Here is a 19,596-nt window from a genome sequence, read left to right on the forward strand (position 1 = left end):
AAGCAGCCACCGGAAGAAGGTCGGGCAATGGCGGACTTACCTTGTGTGTTTTTCTTATGTCAAAGACCTGGTCTTATGCTGCCTGATATAAAATCCTGAAAGTAGCTTTCTCATCTATTTGTTGTATTTTAGAGTTGCTTTCAGTGGGAGGTTATGCCCTATCATAACTGGAAGCAGAAGTATAATTGCTATTTTGGGGTATTTAAAAAAAATCACAGAACCTCACATTTCTGCTCAACAAAATACACATGTATATGAGCAATCCATAGTTGCCTGGCTGCTTCAATGTCCTAGCATGGGTAACTCTCTCAATAATAACTCACATTTGTATAGACCTTTTTAGTGTTTAAAAATCCTCTTGCAAGTGCTGCTTGATTTGTTCCTTACATCGTATTAGTTCCATTCCACAAATAAGAAACAAGCTGAAAGATGTTAATTGTCTTAATTAATGTAGTAGCAAGAATTTCAACCTAAGATTCCAGCCTCTACTAACCTATTATCTTTAGTCAACAAAAGCAGGTATCTTTCTAGGGAGTAGTCTTGTACCAACTGCCAATAAAATTAGTATTTCCTCCCATAATGGTATACACTATAAGACCGTGGATCTTGAAATAGGATGACCATGGATTTTAACTTGTTGCTTTAAAAATATTGGAGCCCCTTCCGGCTTGGCAAGGTAACACTTGTGCTGCGGCACTCACCCATTGCATGTCTCAGGATGATCTGTAGTGCCCTGCTGTGCTGGGCACCCTCCCACCTTCCATTCTCACTCTCTTTCCACCCGGGGACAGTGGAATGAGAAACGAAAACTTGAGCAGAAATATTGGAACCTCTGACTCCTGTTGGGGAATGTCCATGGAGTCAGCATGAGCGTGTGGTCCAAATCTTAAGCTGGACAGGACTCCTATTTTGGCTTCCGCTTACTGGCAAGTTTTCATTGGTGAGAGTTGGAGTTTCATTATACAGGTTGTTTTTATCTTTGAACCAATCTCAGAGATTTTTTGCCTCCCATAATAGGTGAAGTTGCTTTTCACTAAGAGTTACCCATAAGTGAGCTAGAAGCAGGGGAGGAGCTAGCTTTAAGGGCCAGGCAATCGTGCCAACAACTGCTCTTGCGCGTGTGGCCCAGGGAGGTACTGTGTTTGAATGGACATGCTGGCTGGTCCTGCATGGGTGATGTTATGGAGAGATATGAAATGTTTCAACCTAATAAACCCAAAGGAACAGGCGTATTGATACTGAGCTTCAGAGAACTGCATCCTGTGACCGAAACTCTCTTTCATCATTACTTCAGTGTTATGCGTGGTTGGCCACCTGACTTCAGAGACTCCCTTGGTAGTTGCACAGTTAGGTCTGAGGATGGAGAAAGGGATGGCAGTGAAAAGCTCTTTCTGGGCTGGCAAAGGGGCTGCTGAGCCCATGCAATGTCCAGGGATGCACTGTAGACACACCTCTAGTTAAATTCACCTATTCTCATTTCCTGGAGCCTCAGAGGAGAGGAGGGCTGAGGAAAAGGGAAGGCCAGCTTGACAGCCCTGAGCTGAAGTCCTGGTCCACCTTCACAAGCTTTTCCTCTTTGTCCTTGGCCTCACCCGGCACTGCCTGTCCACTGAGCTACTGCCCCAAGGGCCCTTCTGCAGGGCCAAGCCACCCGCCAGAACTCAGGCAGCGTTGTTGATGGCTGGGGAGTGGGCAGAATCAGGCATCTGTGGACTCTCCACTTCCTCTTTCTCCAGGAAATGAGCAAGGACCGAGCTTGAGTGATTCATAGTGAAAGGCTGTTGTAAGCTGACGATGCTGGGCCCGGTCGTCTTCCCTCAAGCCTGGGGGCCGGTGGTTGCACATGGGGGCACCCATGCCATCTGATGTCTGCAGGCCCTGACCAGCACACCTCTGGGTAGGTTACCTTGCTCTCGACAACAACTGGCCAACACAGGGGTGGGCATGGGGGTCCTGTCTGTCAGGGTAGGGCCTCCTGCCGCCTCCTACAAGGCTGAGCATGAGAGCACGTGACCACCGAGCGGACCTGGGTTTGTGGACGAGGGAGAGGAGGTAAGCTGATGAGCAGGAAGTTTATGCAGGGTGGGCGGCGCATGTGGTCAGGCCTCTCTGATGCCTGGCTCTGCTGGGGTGTCTGCCACTGTCCCGACAGTTTGCTGAGACGGGCCTGGCTCCAGCCCCATTGCCCGCCCCTCCTCCAGGGCAGGCCCTTTCTGCTGGTGCTGCCAAGGAAGAAGACCAGCCACCCCTGGGAGCTGGGCCTGGCCTGTCTGTGCCAACTGCCCAGGATAGAGAGGCCAGCTGGCTGAGCCTCCTTGCCCATCCGTGAGTAGGCCTCTGAAAGGTGTTGACAGTGGGGGCCACTTCAGACTGGTCCCCAAGAGAGCTGGCTCTGTCCTGGCCCTGTGGTCATTCCTGGGGGTCTGGTAAGTAGGTGCCTCTTTGGGCCTCTCTTTCCTCATCTGAGTCACCACATTAAACCTTAGAAATGCCAGCATTTTCTGAATAAGCAGATCTCCTGTTCACTGAGAACTCGCTCTCCTCCTCTCCCCCTGAAGCCCACCGTAGTGAGCACTGAGCCAATCCTTGTCCAAGCTCTCTGAAGTGATGAGCTAATCCAGTGACTAAGGATGTCATGTATAACCCTTTCCACGGAGCACCTGAATTTTAGTATGACTTTCTGAATAGTTGTCCATTTAATTTTTCAACAAATATTTATTAAACATCAATTTCTGCCAGACACTGTTAAAGGCGACAGGCTCCGTGACCAGGCCAGTGGTGCTGGGGGCATGGGCTGAAGTGGGATGGAGAGCAGGAGGTGAGCCTGTGGGTCGGAGGCTGGAAAGGATGCGCCTTCTGGCAGAGACCTGAGGGAGGCGGGCCTGAGCCCTGCGGGTGTCTGAGAAGCCATCTTGGCAGGGAATGGAGAAGGCCCAGGTGCAGGGTGGAGGCCTGGTGGAGGCCAGCATGGCAGAGAGGCATGTAGGTGACCGTCCAGGGGGCGGGCCTTCCTGTCCAGAGTGAGGACTTGGGCTGTGCTGCCTAACTTGGGACGCATTTAAATGTTGACTAGATAGAAAAGAGAAGTAGAGAAAGTGCATAGGTCTAAGGAGTAGCAGGACATGGACCCTGAGTGCTGCCATTCAGTGTGTTCTTAGAATCAGCAGCATCTTCGACGTCCTTGTGTGCTTGTCCTTCTCCCTCTCTCCTCACAGAAAACTCTTGTCCTAAATTTGGGGCTTATTGTTCCCTTGATTTTCTTTATAGATTTATCTTGTACATTTAAATCACTAAATATTTATCTAGTTTTACAAGGTTTTGAACTTTGTAATAGCAATTAAATATTCTTTTTTTCCCCAATACTCACCTGAGGACATTTTCATTGATTTTTAGAGTGAGAGGAAGGGAGAGAGAGAGAGAGAGAGAGAGAGAGAGAGAGAGAGAGAGAGAGGTTGCCTCCTGCATGTGTCCTGATTAGGGCCAGGGATTGAAACCACAACCTAGGTATGTGCCCTGATGGGGAATCGAACCTGAGACCTTTTGGTACATGAGACGTGAGATGATACTCCTACCAACTGAGCCACAGTGGCTAGGGTGGAATTAAATATTTGTTTAAGACTTGCTTAATTTACTCAGAACTATGTTTCTGAAATTCCTTCATATTGCTGCATGAGCCTCTCATTCATTCATGTTCATGAGGATAATACTCTGTTATGCAGGACTAAATCTCAATATACTTCTCCCAGTCACCCCTGATGGGCACTTGGGCTATGTCTAGGCTTCTGTTTTTCCTATTGTGAGCTGCTAGGGGCTCTAGCACTTGTAGGTGCTGCTAGGCTTCTCCTTGCATACGTATTTGGGGCATGTGTGCAAGACCTCCCTAGCCTATGTGCCCTGAAGTGTAACTGGTAGGTCATAGGGTACCGGTATCTCTAGCCTCGCTGCATAAACCAGCACCATGTGTCATTTCTCCATCCATCAGCAATGTGTAAAAGTTTTCATTGCTCCGCATCTTCACCAACTCTTTTTACCAATCCAGTGGAAATGTAAAATGATCAAATTATGTTTAAATTTGCACTTCCTCAATTACTAAGTGTGGGCATCTTTTTATATGTTACTGGTCATTCTGTGTGCCTTTCTTTTGGTTCAATTTTGTGTGCCAATTTCTGTGTGCCAATTTCTCTATGGGGGTCACCTGTTTTTTATCCTATTGATTTACTGTAATTCAATCCATATTTGGATATTAATCCTCTATCATTTACGTATGTTGTAAATGGGGAGAGGAGGAGAGCGATTAACCAATTAGGTCTTGTTTGTGCCTTGTATCCTTATGTTCTTTGTGATTTCTATTAATGCCCAAATATCTTAATTCTAAACAAGCTTGATTTACCCATGTGTTTTTTATGATATATACTTACTTGTGTTGTCTAAGAAATTATTCACTATAAACCTACAAAATTATTCTCTCAGATTATTTAATAACTTTTAAAATAATTTTGCTGTCCACATTAAATCTTTAGTTGCACCTGAAAATATATTTTCTGTGTGGTGTGATGTGGGGTGAACATTCTATTTTATTTTGTTTTTCCTATGTGATAACCAAGAGTCTTAGCTCCATTTATTAAAAAAGCCATTCTTTACTCACTGCTTTAAACAGTTCTGTTGTAAATCAGGTATCATGTATATTTAGGTTTGTGTCCCTATTCTGTCAATTTGCTTACCCCTTTGCCATACTACATAATATTAACTATCCTATTAATAAAAGCCTTATGCCCCAGGGACCTTCATGGAAGAAAAGCAAGGCAGCCTGGCCATGTGGGGAGAGGGGGGAGAGATCTTGTGCAGGAGGGGAGCGAGGAAGACGGGCTCCTCAGCATCCTTTGAGCGCACCATAGAGCTGCTCCCCATTTTTCTTACCATGGGGGCCTTGCATTTATCTCCCTCCAAGTGCTGCAAACCTCAAAATGCTCCTGCACATTGCACCTGAGATGATGTCTCTGGGCAGCGTTCCCAAACCTTGGCTGATGGTCCCCCGGAAGAAGCTGTTAGAGCCTAAGTCTCTAAGTCTAGCCCTGGGCTGCCCAGCAGAGCAGCCTGTGGCCCAGCCTCAAATGTGAGCAGTCTGCACTGAGATGAGCTCTAAGTGTAAAATGCACATCAGGTCTCAAAGATATTACAAACAGACGATAAAAAGAAATGTGAAATATCTCATTCATACTTACCATATTGATTGCATATTGAAAAGACAGCATTTTGGGTATATTGGGTTCAATAAAATATTTAAAATATATTTTTAAAATACATGCAATTAATTTAATATATTAATTTTGACTTTTAAAAATTAAATTTTAAATGTTTTATTGATTTTAGAGAGAGGAAGGGGAAGAGAGAGAGAGAGGCGTCTATAGGTTGCCTCCTCTACGTGCCCCACCAGGGATCAAACCTGCAACCGATGTGTGTGCTGACCGGACCCGCTACCCTTCTGTGTTACTAGATGACACTCCAACCAACCGAGCCCCAGCAGCCAGGGCTATTTTTACGTTTTACATATGGCTACCCACACACTTACAATCACTCATGTGGCTGAATCTGGGTCTGGCTTTATCGTTGTGTGGGGCAACACCCTTCAGAGGAAGAGGTCTTGCTTCATGGCCAGAGGCTTTTGTGGGGAACACAGTTCAAGAACAGGAAGGTAGAGAAGTGAAAGGCCTTATGTCTCAAATAACTTGAAGGAGGCAGAAAGTATGGAGGGCAAGAAGAATGGAGCTAGTCCCTGTAACAAACCCGGCACTGGGGAGGGCACTGCTATTTGCAAGCCCCTTTAATGTCACAATGAGATCGTGTGTTACTCCCACTTTCCAGGTGAGATCAGGGCGGCTCGGAGGTAAGCCCTTCGGCCGCAGTGACTCAGCCGAGTTCCACCGGCTGTGAAAGTCTGCGCTTGGCAGTGGGCAGCGCTCCCACTAAAGCTGAGGACAAACTTCTGGGCAGCGAGAGCCAATGTTTGGCTCAGGTGTGAAACGGCCCTTTTGGCCAATGATTCATCTTTCTCTTGAGAATTCATCTTCGAAGATGGTTCACAGGGAACTCAGTGATGAGCGGTGTCCTCCCCCAGGATTGCCCACAGAGCGGGGGAGACACCGCAGCATCGCTCCCAGGGTTAAGTCAGTTATGTCAGACCAAGAGGAGGCCTCATGGTCCTGCAAGCTGATAGTTTAAGGAAAAGGGCGACATAGAATATGTTTATGATATGATGATGGGTGCAGTTAGCTGTTTATATGTCGATTATAAGTAAAATATGCTTGGATGTGAAAAGTGGTATGCAAAGAAGGGATACTTTTTTTATTTTTGTGTTTTCTATACGATAATAAAATTGCCCAGTATCAACTTTTCAAAAGGTAGGCACCAATATAAGAGACCTGCAGAGGAGCAGAGATATGTACACGGGAAGCAGTTGGGTTGTGTAGTCGTCAGAGTGTACGGAGTTAGCCTGGGCTCCCCCTGGCTCTCCTGAGCGGCTGGGAGACAGGTGTAAGGGGCAGTGACTCGGGGGGGGGGGGTGCAGCCACTGGGCAGGAGGAGTGACCAGGCCTGCAGCTCCAGGTGCATGTCCCACCCGTGCTGGGCGTCAGCGCATGCGCAGCAGCTGTGGGGTCCACAGGCCCAGGAGTGCGGAGAGAGCAGGAGCTGAGAATCAGGTATTTAAAGAAAAATGCCACCCAACCAGGGGTGCCACCCTGCAACCCGAAAACCCCGAGCCCTAGCTTATCTGTTTTTCTGTCCCACAGGGTCTCCAGGAGACCTTTCACGTAAATGGCACAAACCAGGCAAACGGAATTGGGGTCGCACTCTGTCTTGGGACCGGAGGGGAGAGAGGCAGTCACCCCTCGTCTCCCTACTGCGTCATTTGCCAGGAAGGGATCCCCTCACAAGCGCCCCTTTAAAACAGCCCCTTCGTTCCAAGAAATACTTCTTTCCTCACACAATTTAGTGTCAGAATAGTCCCATTTTTAAGTGTGTTTAATGTAATGATCCACCCCTCCCCCCCAATTTATTAACCGGTGTGGCATTTTATGATCGATCAAAACGCAGAGCTGAGGAACACAGGGCTGAGAAAGCACATTCCTGAGCCCGGAGAGTGTAGGAGTGAGTGAGGACTGCCAGCCCAGCAGGGGTTGCTGGGGGATTGACACATTTGGGAAGACACAACACGCACTTTCACTCTGCCTGGCCCCATAGTGACTCACTCCCAGGCACCCCGCCCGCACAGGGTTGATGGGGGATGGTGGGAGCCCCGTGTACCCAGTGGAATTACCAGGAGATCACACGTGGATGCAGCTTTGCAAACTGCAAAGGGCTGGCACGGGCTGGTGGTGGCTGCTCTCTAATCACAGATGGCCGGCGGTGCGGGGATGGGGCGAGAGAGGAGCTGATGGATTTGGTTGGGGCATCAGGGAAGCCTGTGCCGGGAGGCAGGGAGCTGTGTCTTGCAGGCAGCAGGATTTGGACTTGTGGAGTCGCAGGAGGGGCGTCTCAAGCAGGGTCACGGAGTAAAGGCCAAGGGTCAGAGCAAGACCCCGCTGGGGGTGCGTGGGAAACTAGGCAGTGGGGCGGGGGGAGGGGGACGGCCCTGGCTGGGAATGCGCCTAGAGAACAGGGCGCCCTGGATAGAAGACACTGGAGCAGGGAAGGGAGTGACAAGATGCTCCCAAGTCCATGTGGGTGGGGTGGGGGCAGCGCAGCCTGGGCAGAGCGGCCTGCCCGGCAAGGCTGGGAGAGAGCTGGAGAAGCAGCGGGGGCGGGGAGGGGGGACAGCTCCAGGGAGGGCAGGGACCCAGGCCGCCCCTCCCCCCTCCCCCCCCCCCCCCCCCCCGCTCGCTCCCTGCTGTGGGATTCTGAGGTTCCTTGGCTCTTGGGGAGTGTCCTGGGGTGCATGTTGCCATCCCTGGGCATGTAGAGGAATTAGGTCTGGGCTGAAGATGTTCCTGACACAGTAAGACTTGGCCAGCCCGCAGGAGACTCACTCTGGTTAAACAAATGCCCAGGCCTCAGGAGAGGGTTGAAGGCTCTAAACACGAGTCTAATGTGAAAGTAGCCCTCACTGGTGGACAGACCCCGAGGAGCCCCATGTTACAGGTGGGTCTGAGTCAGGGAGAGGCCGGGGACGGCCCAGGGCCTGCTGCGCTGGCCCCGCTGCCAGCACGCTCCTCGCTCGGCACTTTTGTGAACACGCATCGCCTGCAAAGGTGGATGTGAAAGCGTCTTTTTCTCACTACCCCAAAGCAGAGTCCTCCGGACCCAGTTCTTCTGGACAGCAGGGAGCCACACAGCTGCTAGCTCTCTGTGGGATGGAGGCGTTCTGGGCTCATTTTGGGACGTGTTCTTTGATCTGTGAGACTTGAGAACTATTCGTTAACTTAATAATTAATTCCATGAGACTTAAGAGATGCTTAACTCCTTACACACCAGGAATGCATTCTTCCAGATACAGTTGAAAATTTAGTGACTTTTGTGCATGTTTTCTGACCAAATCATACTTAAAATTTAATAAGCTAAACAGGAGGATTGTGTCAACTAACCAATCCCAGAAACGTTTTCATCGCTCACACCGGAACCAGCGCCTGAGAAGTATAAAGGTGCCACAGATTCCTGGTGGTTCTGGGGTTGGAGGGCGAGGAGCCTGGAGGGCGGGTGATAGCGCTGGCCTGGCGGGCTGCAGCTGTCAGCCCAGGGAGGGACCGGGCAGCTGGTGCCTACCTTGTGCCGAGACTGACTAAGCGGCCTGGTGGCACTCGGGTCTCAGCTCTTCCCTGGGGGACGCGTGTCAAGCTGAGCAGGGGCGGTAAAGGGGTGCGGAGCTTCGGAGTCAGAAAAGTCTGGGTTTGACTTTAATCCTGAGGCTTATTAGCAGTTTGATTTCAGATAAGTTACTTATTTTCTCTGAGTCTCAGTTTCTTTGAGTCTTACTTTTCTCATCTGTATAATGGGATTAATGATGCCTACCATATACATTTTCTAAGATTAGAGAACATTGATGGTGTTCTTGATTACATTTTTTAATTAAATTTTTTATTACAGTTGACATACAATGCTATTTGGTGTTAATCCAGGTGTACAGTACAGCAGATGACAATGACACACGGTACATAGTGGTTATGGCCATTCTTGTGAAGCAGCATTTCTCACTGGAGACAGCTGTGGAGTAGCTCCCGCATTGGAGAGGCTCCCAGTTATGGGGCTGAGCTTGGTGCCTGTGCGGCCACAGGCCATGTCTTCGTGCTGAGAGGACAGCACGGTTGCAGCTCAGCTTCAAGGGTGTGCCTGGGGAACTGCTCCCCGAGAGTGCTTGGGAATGTGGAAGTTGTACACATACCGAGACACAAAACTGGGGCCCTTCCGCGGGACACCGTGAGTTCCTGCATTCTGGTAATGCTGCCAAAACCACAGAGGTGTGTGCTGGCCAGGAGGGCCTGGGCTGGAATCAGAAAAAGGAAGTGTGAGGGCCATGGTTCCTGACAATTGGAGTCCCATCTGAGTCTTCAGGGGGATTCCTGAACTTCTGGGAAACACCTGAGCTGTCTCTTTCTCTCTTGAGTCATGTCAGGAGGATGTAGGGCCCTGGGCTGGGCGGTTCTCTGATGCAGGGATGGGACACTTCCTAACTGGAGTGGGTTTGGGCAACACGACGGTGATTTCTGGCCAAGCCCTGGCTCTCATCCCAGAGCGTGCACCGGAGCCCTCAGGGCCGCTGTGGCACTGACCGCCCTGAGCCCCTGCCCTTTCTTCGGGCTGCGGTTTTCCCGCCCGCCCTGCGGTGCTGCCCCTGCATGTGCTCTGGTTCTGGCCCTGGAGCCTTGCTCTCGAGAACAGCACTTCTGCTCGGGGCTTGCAGCAATGCAAGATACAGCCTAGGTGACAAGACACTTCCGATTCTCATGGCCCTCTCTGAGGCGGCTCCTTGGACGTGCTCCTCCAGGTGAGGCCCCTGGTGGTCCTCCAGGTGTGGCCCTGGCGGTATTCAGGGGGCTGGTCACTGGTGGTCGCCCAGGTGTGGCCCGAGGTAGTCTCCAAGGTATGGCTCGTGGTTGTTCAAAGGCATGTTCCTTTATGGTCCTCCAAGTGTGGCCCCGGGTGGTCCTCCAGGTGTGGTGCTTAGACCAGCTTCTTTGATATCACCTGGAATCTTGTTAGAGATAAAAGTTCTTATCCCAGACCCACTGAATCAGAAATTCTGGTGCGGATTCCAGAAATCTGGGTTTTATAATCCCTTCAGGCAAGACTGACACATGTCAAAGTTTCCAGACCACTGCCTTCAGGAACTCCAGTCCCAGAGGCGGGCTGGAGGCTGAGGACTGCCTATTGGCCTCCAGCGATGCCTGAAGGCTGGCTGCCACCCCAGCAGGGCTGCCACAGGCAGGTCTCGAAGCGTGACCTCTGCCAACTCCTTCCTCACGTGGAAAGCTCGACTAGCACGCCCTTCCCGTTAGCCTCCAAGGTCACTGGTGCTCCTGCCCTTTGCACACAGTATGAACGGTGCTCCTGGGGCCTGTGCTACAGGGATTCGATGCTCTTGGCTGCTCTCTATACATTCTTGGGGCCCATGTTGTCCAAGCACTTCCACCTCCTGTTTTCTCTGGTCTTGTTGCATCTCACTGGTGTCTCCCCTCCCATACTATGTCCTCTCTGCCCAGAGCTAACCCAGGTGTGGACACAGAGCCTCTGTAATCAATTCTTCCTCCTCTTTCCAACACAGCTGTGTGTGTGGCCTATGTTTACCAGTGTCTTGGGTCAGAGGGGTATTCCTGTCCCATCTTTGAAAACACCAGATGTGTTACGCTGGGGATAATGCTGAAACTCCATGGTGACTCCTTCCTCACTCTCAGGGAGGTCAGAACAGTCACTGGAGTCACTGAGCCACCGGGCTCAGAGAGAATTAAATTAGTGTCGTACACAGAGCACTGTGCACAGGTCCAGTGCAGAGTACGAGCTCAATGCATGCTAGTATATTTATTATTTTATTATAATCATCAACCTGGACAAATTATATCATCTTTTAACATACATTTATCTATCTATCTATCTATCTATCTATCTATCTATCTATCTATCATCTATCATCTATCTGTCTACTTGTTGAGATAAAATATACATAACATAAAATTTGCCATTTTTATTTTAATTTTTAAAAATATATCTTCACTGTTGAAAGTATTAGAAATGCCCCCCTATCTTTCCCCATTGACCCCCTCCACCCTGCACCCACCCCTCCTGGGCCTTTATCACACCATTGTCTGTGTCCATGGGCTATGCATATATGCATATAAATTCCCTGGTTAATCTCTCCCCATCCCCTCTTCACCCTTGCCTTCCCTCTGAGATTAGTCAGTCTGTTCCATGCTTCTGTGTCTCTGGACCTATTTTGTTCATCAGTTCATTTTGTTCATTAGATTCCACAAATGAGTGAGATCATGTAATCCTTCTCTCTCTCTGACTGGCTTATTTCACTCAGCATAATACTCTCCAGGTCTCTCCATGCTGTCTTAAAAGGTAAGAGATCCTGCTTTTTCACAGCGGCATCATATTCCATGACATAAATGTACCACAGCTTTCTTTATTCACTCATCTACTGATGGATACTTGGGCTGTGTCCAGATCTTAGCTATTGTAAATTGTGCTGCTATGAACATAGGGGTGCATATATTTTTTCTGGTGGGTGTTTTAGGTTTCTTAGGATATCTTCCTAGAAGTGGGATCACTGGGTCAGATGGCAGTTCCATATTTAATTTTTTGAGGAAACTCCATAATATTTTCCTCAGTGGCTGCACCAGTCTGCATTCCCACCAGCAGTGCACTAGGGTTCCCTTTTCTCCACATCCTCACCAGCACTTGTCATTTGTTGATTTGTTGATGGTAGGCATTCTGACAGGTGTGAAGTAATACCTCATTGTTGTTTTAATTTGCATCTCTCTGATGATTGGTGACTTTGAGCACTTTTTCACATGTCCCTTGGCCATCTGTATGTCCACTTTGGAGAAGCGTCTATTTAGGTCCTTTGCCCATTTTTTAAATGGATAGTTTGTCTTCCCTTTGTTAAGTTGTATGAGTTCCTTATATATTTTGGAAATTTACCCCTAATCAGATGTATCATTGGCAAATATGTTCTCCCATGCAGCGGGCTCCCTTTTCATTTTGTTGATGGTTTCTTTTGCTGTGCAAAAGCCTTTTATTTATGTTCTCCTTAGTTTCTCTTTCCTAGGAGATGCATCGACAAATATATTGTTGCGAGAGATGTACAAAATTTTGCTGCCTATGGTTTCTTCCAAGATTTTTATCGTTTCCCGACTTACATTTAAGTATTTTATCCATTTTGAGTTTACTCTAGTGTATGGTGTAAGCTGGTGGTCTAGTTTCATTTTTTTGCATGCCCTTGTCCATTTTCTCCACACCATTTATTGAAGAGACTGTCTTTACTCCATTGTATGCTCTTGCCTCCTTTGTCAAATATTAATTGAGCACAATGGCTTGGGTCCATTTCTGGGTTATCTGTTCTGTTCCATTGATCTATATGCCTGTTCTTGTGCCAGTACCAGGCTGTTTTGATTACAGTGGCTTTATACCAGGGGTCCTCAAACTTTTTAAACAGGGGGCCAGTTCACTGTCCCTCAGACCATTGGAGGGCCAGACTATAGTTTAAAAAAAACTATGAACAAATTCCTATGCACACTGCATATATCTTATTTTGAAGTAAAAAAACAAAATGGCAAAAACACCCGCATGTGGCCCGCAGGCCCTAGTTTGAGGACGCCTGCTTTATACTATAACTTTATATCTGGTATTGTAACCCCTCCAACTTTGTTCTTCTTTCTCAAGATTGATGTGTCTCTTTGGGGTCTTTTTTGGTTCTATATAAATTTTTGGAGTATTTCTTCTAGATCTGTGAAATACACCATTGGTTTTTTAATAGGGATTGCATTGGATCTGTAGATTGCCTTGGATATTATGGACATTTTAATAATGTTAATTCTACCAATCCATGAACATGGTATATTATTCCACTCGTTTATATCTTCCTCTAACTCTTTTTTCAGTGTCCTGTAGTTTTCTGAGTACAGGTCTTTTACCTTTTTGGTTAAGTTTATTTCTAGGTATCTTAAATTTTTTTGTTGCAACGGTAAATGGGATTGTTTTTTAGTTTCTTTTTCTGAGAGTTAATTATTAGTGTATAAAAATGACATAGATGTCTGGGTATTAATTTTGTATCCTGCTACATTGACAAATTCATTTATTAAATCTAGTAGTTTTTTTATGGAAATTTTAGGGTTTTCTATGTATAATATAATGTCATCTGTGAATAAGGACAATTTTACTTCTTTCTTTCCAATTTGGATGACTTATATTTCTCTTTCTTGTCTGATCACTGTGGCTAGGATTTCCAGTACTATGTTGAACAGAGTGGTGAAAGCAGACATCCTTTTCTTGTTCCTTGTTTCTGTTCTTATGGGTAATAGTTTTAGTTTTGCCCATAGAGTATGATGTTGGCTGTAGGTCTGTTATATATGGCCTTTATTATATTGAGGTTTGATATCTCTGTTACCACTTTGCTGAGAGTTTTTATCAAAAAACAGTATTGGATTGCTTTTTCTGCATCAATTGATATGATTATATGATTTTTGTTTTCCAATTTATCTATGTGATGCTGTTCAGACCTCAGGGAAAGTGGGGGGCATGTCTCCCTGTCCCAGAGCTACTCCTCTGGCAGTGGCCCATAATGTTACTCTGCCCTTGGCTGGGCAGAGATCCTCGTCCGCAATCCAGTGGGATGTGCTGGAGACCTGGAGTTTCTATCAGCTCTCCCATCGGGGAAAGCGCAGTCAGGTTCCCAGGATAGGGGGCGGATGGCTCATTTCACTTAGTGTAATGTCCCCAGTCCAGTCACTGATGCTCAGCCCATAGGCGTGGCCTCTGTGGCTATCTCCTTTGTAAACACAGTGTGGCAGGCAGGGCTCCTGAGGGGGCAGGGGCAGGCTGGATCCCCTAGGATAGGGTTTTTCCTTTTTCCTGAGCTGTGACTGCTGGGAGTGGCTAACTCCTCTCAGGAAAAATGGCTGTTTGGGGTATAGGACCGAATGCAGGAATCCCGACTGCTGATTTTCAATGTCTCCCTCCAATGCTCCCCCTCCCTGCCAGCCTCTCTTTAGGCACCTCGAGTCCGCATCACCCTCCCTGCACCAAAGCTTCTGGTGAGTAGCTGCAAACAAAAATTCCTGTGCTTGGGGTGAAAAAACAAAAACAAAAACAACAACAACAACAACAAAAATCACTTTCTCTCCAACCAGCTCCGGTCTATGGGCTCCAGGCTCTACTGCGGCCAGCAGCCCTGCGGCCTCTCACGGCTGGATGCTCTGTGGTCCATGGGTCTCAGCTCTGGTGGTCTGGGCTGTGGAGCCAGCCTGGGTTCCAGGCCTCTATTCGCTGAGGGGACAGACCCTCCCGTAGCTGGGAGCTCCCTCCTCCCTCTTGGCCCGCCAGCCTGCCACCCCTGGGACCTGGGGCAGCCCCTCTCGCCCTCACCCTGCCTACTGGTCTCCAGTGGTTTCTGTCCTTCCTGATATAAGTCTCCTCAGCTGGACCTCAGTTGGTAACTCTGGGTGAATGTTCACCACTTTAGTTTTTTATCCATTCTGGCCCTGGGTGGAGGTACAAGAAAGGTCTGCCTACGTGGCCATCATTTTCTCTCCCCAAATTTGCCATGATTAAGTGTGCAGTCCAGTGGCATATTCAATTGCTGTGTAACCATCACCACCATCCACCTCCAGAACTCGTTTTAGCTCACAAAAATGGAACTCTGGCCCCATTGAACAGTAACCTCATATTCTCTTCTCCCTCCAGCTCTGGGCAATCACCATTCAACTTCCTGTCTGGAGGAATTTGATTACTCCAGGTAACATGTGGTGCAATGATACAGTTTTGTTCTATGACCTGCTTATTGCACTTAGTGTGATGTCCTCCAGGTTCATCCATGTTGTAGCATGTGTCAGAATTATCTTCCTTTTCCTGGTGAATAATATTCCATGTATGACACATCACATTTTGTTTATCAGTCATCTGTTGATTGCACTTGAATTGTTCCTGCCTTTTTGCTATTGTGAATAATCTGTTGATCCTCTGTTATTAATTATTTTGGTTATCCTTTTACTTTTTATAACTGACCCATCTTGTCTATTAGTTCAGCCAATTTGACAAAATGATTATTTATAAATATTGTTTTTTTAATTGGATGGAAAAGTGAACCAAAAAATTGGGGAGCAGTCTCTATCTTGACCAACACAAAGGCTGAGGCTGGGAGGGCTACTGAGTGAGCCCCTCAGGTGGCTTATGTTCATAGGAGCTTTGATTCTCCCCCCAACCTGTGACATTCCTAGGAAGGAGGGCGTGTGGTTAGGAGGAGCATGTGAACGTGGGAGTCAGACACAGCACATGCATGTGGCTGCTTGGGAAGCGAGGGGACCTCTCTGAACCTTGCTCCTAGCACCTGGAAGGCACCTGCTGTTTGCTGCCTCGGGTGGGTGTTGCTGAGATAAAGTCAAGCTCAGGATGCAGAGCCATCGTGAGGAGTGCTCATTGAGGGAGTCCTCACTGCAGTGCATCTGTAGTGTCGTACCTTTGTGCTGCAGAGAAACAGGTGAAGGGACCGATGCCTCCACCCCTCGCTCCCTTGTGATTCTCTCTCCGCCGCAGCACCTGGGTTTTTATATAGAAACTAGGGGCCCAGTGCATGAATTCGTGCACCTTGAAAGGAACTGTAGGCCACAAGGCTACAGTGGGCACAGGGGTGGGTCTCAGCCCATCCTCTGCACCCCTGCCCAGCCCCTCCCACCATGGTCCATGGTCCCCTGTCTGCCAGCAGCCCTGCTCCCACTGCCACTGCTCCCATGTGCAGCCCCACTCGCGCCTGCTGACAGCGCAGAGCAATTGGGGCCAGTGCGAGCAGTGGGTGCAAGCGGTTGCTGCCCCGATTGCCCCTCAGGAGCAGGGGGAGGTGGAGAAACCTTCAGGGGCGATCAGGGCTGGCAGCCACTGCTTACACCTGCTGACGGCGCCAAGTGATCAGGGCCAGCACAGGGCACCAGCAGTGGGTGTGAGCAGCGGCTCTGATGCTGGCAGCGGGTGCGAGTGCCGGGCGGGACTGCAATGCATGGGAGCAAAGACTTTTCAGTAACCATTAGAGTTTTGCCCCAATGACAGCGACCAGTGCCCCAACCTGGTCTGGCACCCCCGCTCATCTGCTCCACCATCCCGCCGCGGCCGATGCCCGCTGTGTTCTCCACTCTGTCACCTGTTGCCGACGCCCGTCATGTTCCGTGCGTGCCCCCTGGTGGTCAGCACACATCATAGCGACCAGTTGTTTGGTTGTTTCGCCATTCGTTCTATTTGCATATTAGCCTTTTATTATATAAGAAGTTTCCTTCCACCCTCGTGTCGCCATCCTCCTTGCCCCAGTCCCTGCAACCACTCATCTATGCTTTTGTCCCTATAATTTTGTCTTCTCCAGGGCATCCTATAAACAGACACAGACGGTATGTGGCCATTGAGGCTGGCTCCGTCACTGTCCTGCGGCCTTGAGATCCATGCAGGGTGCTGGGGGTCAGCAGTGCTTCCTACTTCGAAGATGCATCCCTCTCTCCCCGCAGGGATGTTTGTGTTGTTTGCAGGCTATGAATGGACCTACTGTAAGCATTCCCATTTAGGTTTTACAGGAGCATACGCTTTCATGCCTGTAAAGCAGATATACCTAGGAGCAGAATTGTTTAAGTTTACATGTTTAGCTTTCTCAGAAATGGCCCACTGTCTTCCCGAGTGCCTGTGCCTCCACCAGCAAGGTATGGTGTGGCTGTGCATCGCGCCCACACGGACTGAGCGTGTCTGTTTGTAAGGACATGCTGCTGGGGTGCGCTGCCTCAGGGCGGGCTTACCGGGGTCTCCCTGTGAGAGCTGCTGGGCCTCAGGGCGTGGGCTTTGGGGGTGGCTGTGAGCAAACCCTCCGTGTGTCCACAGCTTTTGTCTTTGGGGTCTCCAGGGTATCCTTCAGTAAGTGACTGCCTTTCCCCAACTCCTTTCCAATTTGCTTTGAGCTTGCAGGCTCTCCTATTAACGGGCTCTCCTACCAATGGTGGGAAGAGGGAAGGAAGGCCCGGCCGCCCTGCCCGTCGTGTTGGAACTGGAGGGCTGTTGTTTCTTCTGAGCGCCTGGCCGAGGCTGTCCCTGCTGACGCAGGAGCACGCGCGGCTCTGCGGCTGTGCAGAGAGGAACTGGAGGGGAGCGAAGGGGAAACAGGAAGCTGCATGCTGTCCTGTGTCCTCTGGTACAGAGGCCCCGCTCGGGCTGGGGTCCCCCTCCGAGCTCCACAGAAAGCCGGGAGGAGAGTCAGGAATGTTGGTTTTGCGCCCAAACATCAGCAGCTTGCTCTTTCCTCAGGCTCTGGATGCCACCCTGCAGCGGGCGGCTGCGAGCGGGGTGCCCTGGGCGCTCTGAGCCGTCCCAAGCAGAGCGCAGTGGGTGCTGCAGAGCTGTGCGGGCGGGATTGGCGAGGGCTGGGCCAAGGACGGGCTGTGACACCTGAGGGCGCTGGCCCACATGGCCACTCCCAGCCCTGGTGTCGCTGAGGTCATAGGAAACCCCCTGCTGCTGCCCTGCCCACAAGGCACAGACCCTGTGCCCCTCACCGTGTGCCGCCCACGGCTCTCAGCCCACTCGGGCCCTCGCCCCTCTGCCCTGACTCACTGTCACGCCTCTGTCCCATTGTCCTGCGGAGGCAGGGGGAGCTGAGCTGCCCAGGGCTGATTTGAGGAGGAGAAATCTCGTTCAGAGGGAAGTCACTTGGTCAAGGCCTCACAGCGGCCAGGTGTGCCTGCCATGGAGGCCGCGGCTCTGCCTCGGGGCTGCGTGCATGGGCAGGGCCTGGCACGCTGTGCAGGCTGCGGGGACGCAGGGGTTCGGCCTCCGCCTGCCCCTCGCTGGGAAACAGCTGCTGGCGGAGAGGAGGGCTTTGTCTTTTCCTGAAGTCCCGGGACCGCGCAGCCTCCAGTGCTCAGTCCTGCCAACGCTGCCTTTCCCTCCACCTCCCCGAACTCTCCTCCCAGAAGCCTCCCTCGGCCTGCGGCCCTGGCAGGGCCCTGGTTGGAGCTCAGCGTCCGGGTGCCTCTCGGGCGATGCTCTCGGCAGCAAATGCCACGCTGTGGGCCGACTGCGGTGGGCTCTTCCTCAGCGCTGACTGGCAGGGGCTCCCAGGGAGGCCAGCCCTCTGCCCAGGCCCCAGCCCCACGCGGGCGAAGCCCACGCCATGCCGCCGCTGGATGGCAGGAAGGTTCAGTGAAGCCGCACGTGTAAATGCCAGCACCAAGGGAGTGCCCTTCCCTCAACCCTGACAATGACACGGCTGGGCATAGACTCAAAGGGCCTGGCCCCTCCAGGGGCCTCTTACTGTCCCGTGTACAGACAGGACACTGAGGCAGGGCTGCGTCGCATCGCTTGGTCACGTTTGTTCTCGAGGCCCCTGTGCCCACCTTGTCCTCCACCTGCTCATCCCAAAAACGTGGCGTGTTGGTGCGGCCTCAGACTCGGTTCATTGAATGGCCAGTTGGTGGCAGCGGCAGGTGTGGCCATGAGTGGCTTTTCTGTGCCAGAGACAACACTTAGCGTGGCCCTAGCAGCCGTCTTGCGTGTTGGATGTCCCCGCCTGACTCGGGGCTGGCTCTGTGGGTGAGGGGGTGGCAGTTTGATTGGGACAGTGACTTTCAGAGTCTGGAGGAAATCCAAACAGAAATCTTGGAATGAGAAAAAGCACTTGTTTAGAAGGGGGTCTAGGCCACAGAGAGGGAGCTTTGGGTGCCATCAGCACATAGGTTTATTCATTTATTTATTCGATAGCATTTTATTCAGCATCTACACTGCCAACCGCTGAGAAAGGCTCATGGTGTTCCCTCTCCGAGCTGACATTGCGGGGATATCTGTGTGGCTCTCAGGGGCAAATGAAGCCGTGGGGGGCGGAGTGGGGGTGAGCTCTCCTCCAGGAGCTCCCGAGTCACGCAGAGTCGGCTGCAGAGAGCCACGCAGGGAGGCCTGACGGCGCCCGAGCGCAGACGGGCAGAAACACGCTCAGCTGCTCCGGCTTGCACAGGATCCGCAGTGAGAAACAACAGACGCTTTGTTTTCACCATGGACCAGCGAGAGTAACATGCACTGAGGCTGTGTGAACTCTGTACACGCTTGGTAGGACTGTACATCGAGTAAGTGTTTTGGGAGACACTGTTTGGAAATGTGTCAAGAGCCAGAAAAAGTTGTCTGTCTGTAGGTCCAGCTGCTTTCTCTCAGGAGCTCAGGAATGTGCTATAACCTGTTATTTACTCACGGATATGTGACAGGCATCAACGCAAAGCTGCCGCTCGTGTTGTTGGTGGTGGTGAGTAATGGGAACCACTGGCCTGTGTAAGTGTACAGGGTTAGTTAGGCTAACGAGCAATAGTGAAGACCCTCAGCAGCATAAAATATTCATGCGATGTTTTAGTGACAAAAGGGAATTATAAACGAATTTATTAA

The 19,596-nt window shown here is 50.2% G+C and overlaps 1 protein-coding gene across 1 annotated transcript in view; it reads left to right on the plus strand.

Annotated features, from left to right (window-relative positions):
• The first annotated feature begins 1,796 nt into the window (after positions 1-1,796).
• Positions 1,797-19,596, plus strand: part of WDFY4 (WDFY family member 4) — a 255,480-nt gene continuing 237,680 nt past the window's right edge. The window contains exon 1 of the mRNA XM_079793291.1: positions 1,797-1,897. The gene's annotated coding sequence lies outside the window, so the exon portion shown is untranslated. The remainder of the gene's footprint in view (positions 1,898-19,596) is intronic.

The sequence above is a fragment of the Cnephaeus nilssonii genome, assembly GCF_951640355.1.
Source record: "Cnephaeus nilssonii genome assembly, chromosome: 16".
NCBI lineage: Eukaryota > Metazoa > Chordata > Mammalia > Chiroptera > Vespertilionidae > Cnephaeus > Cnephaeus nilssonii.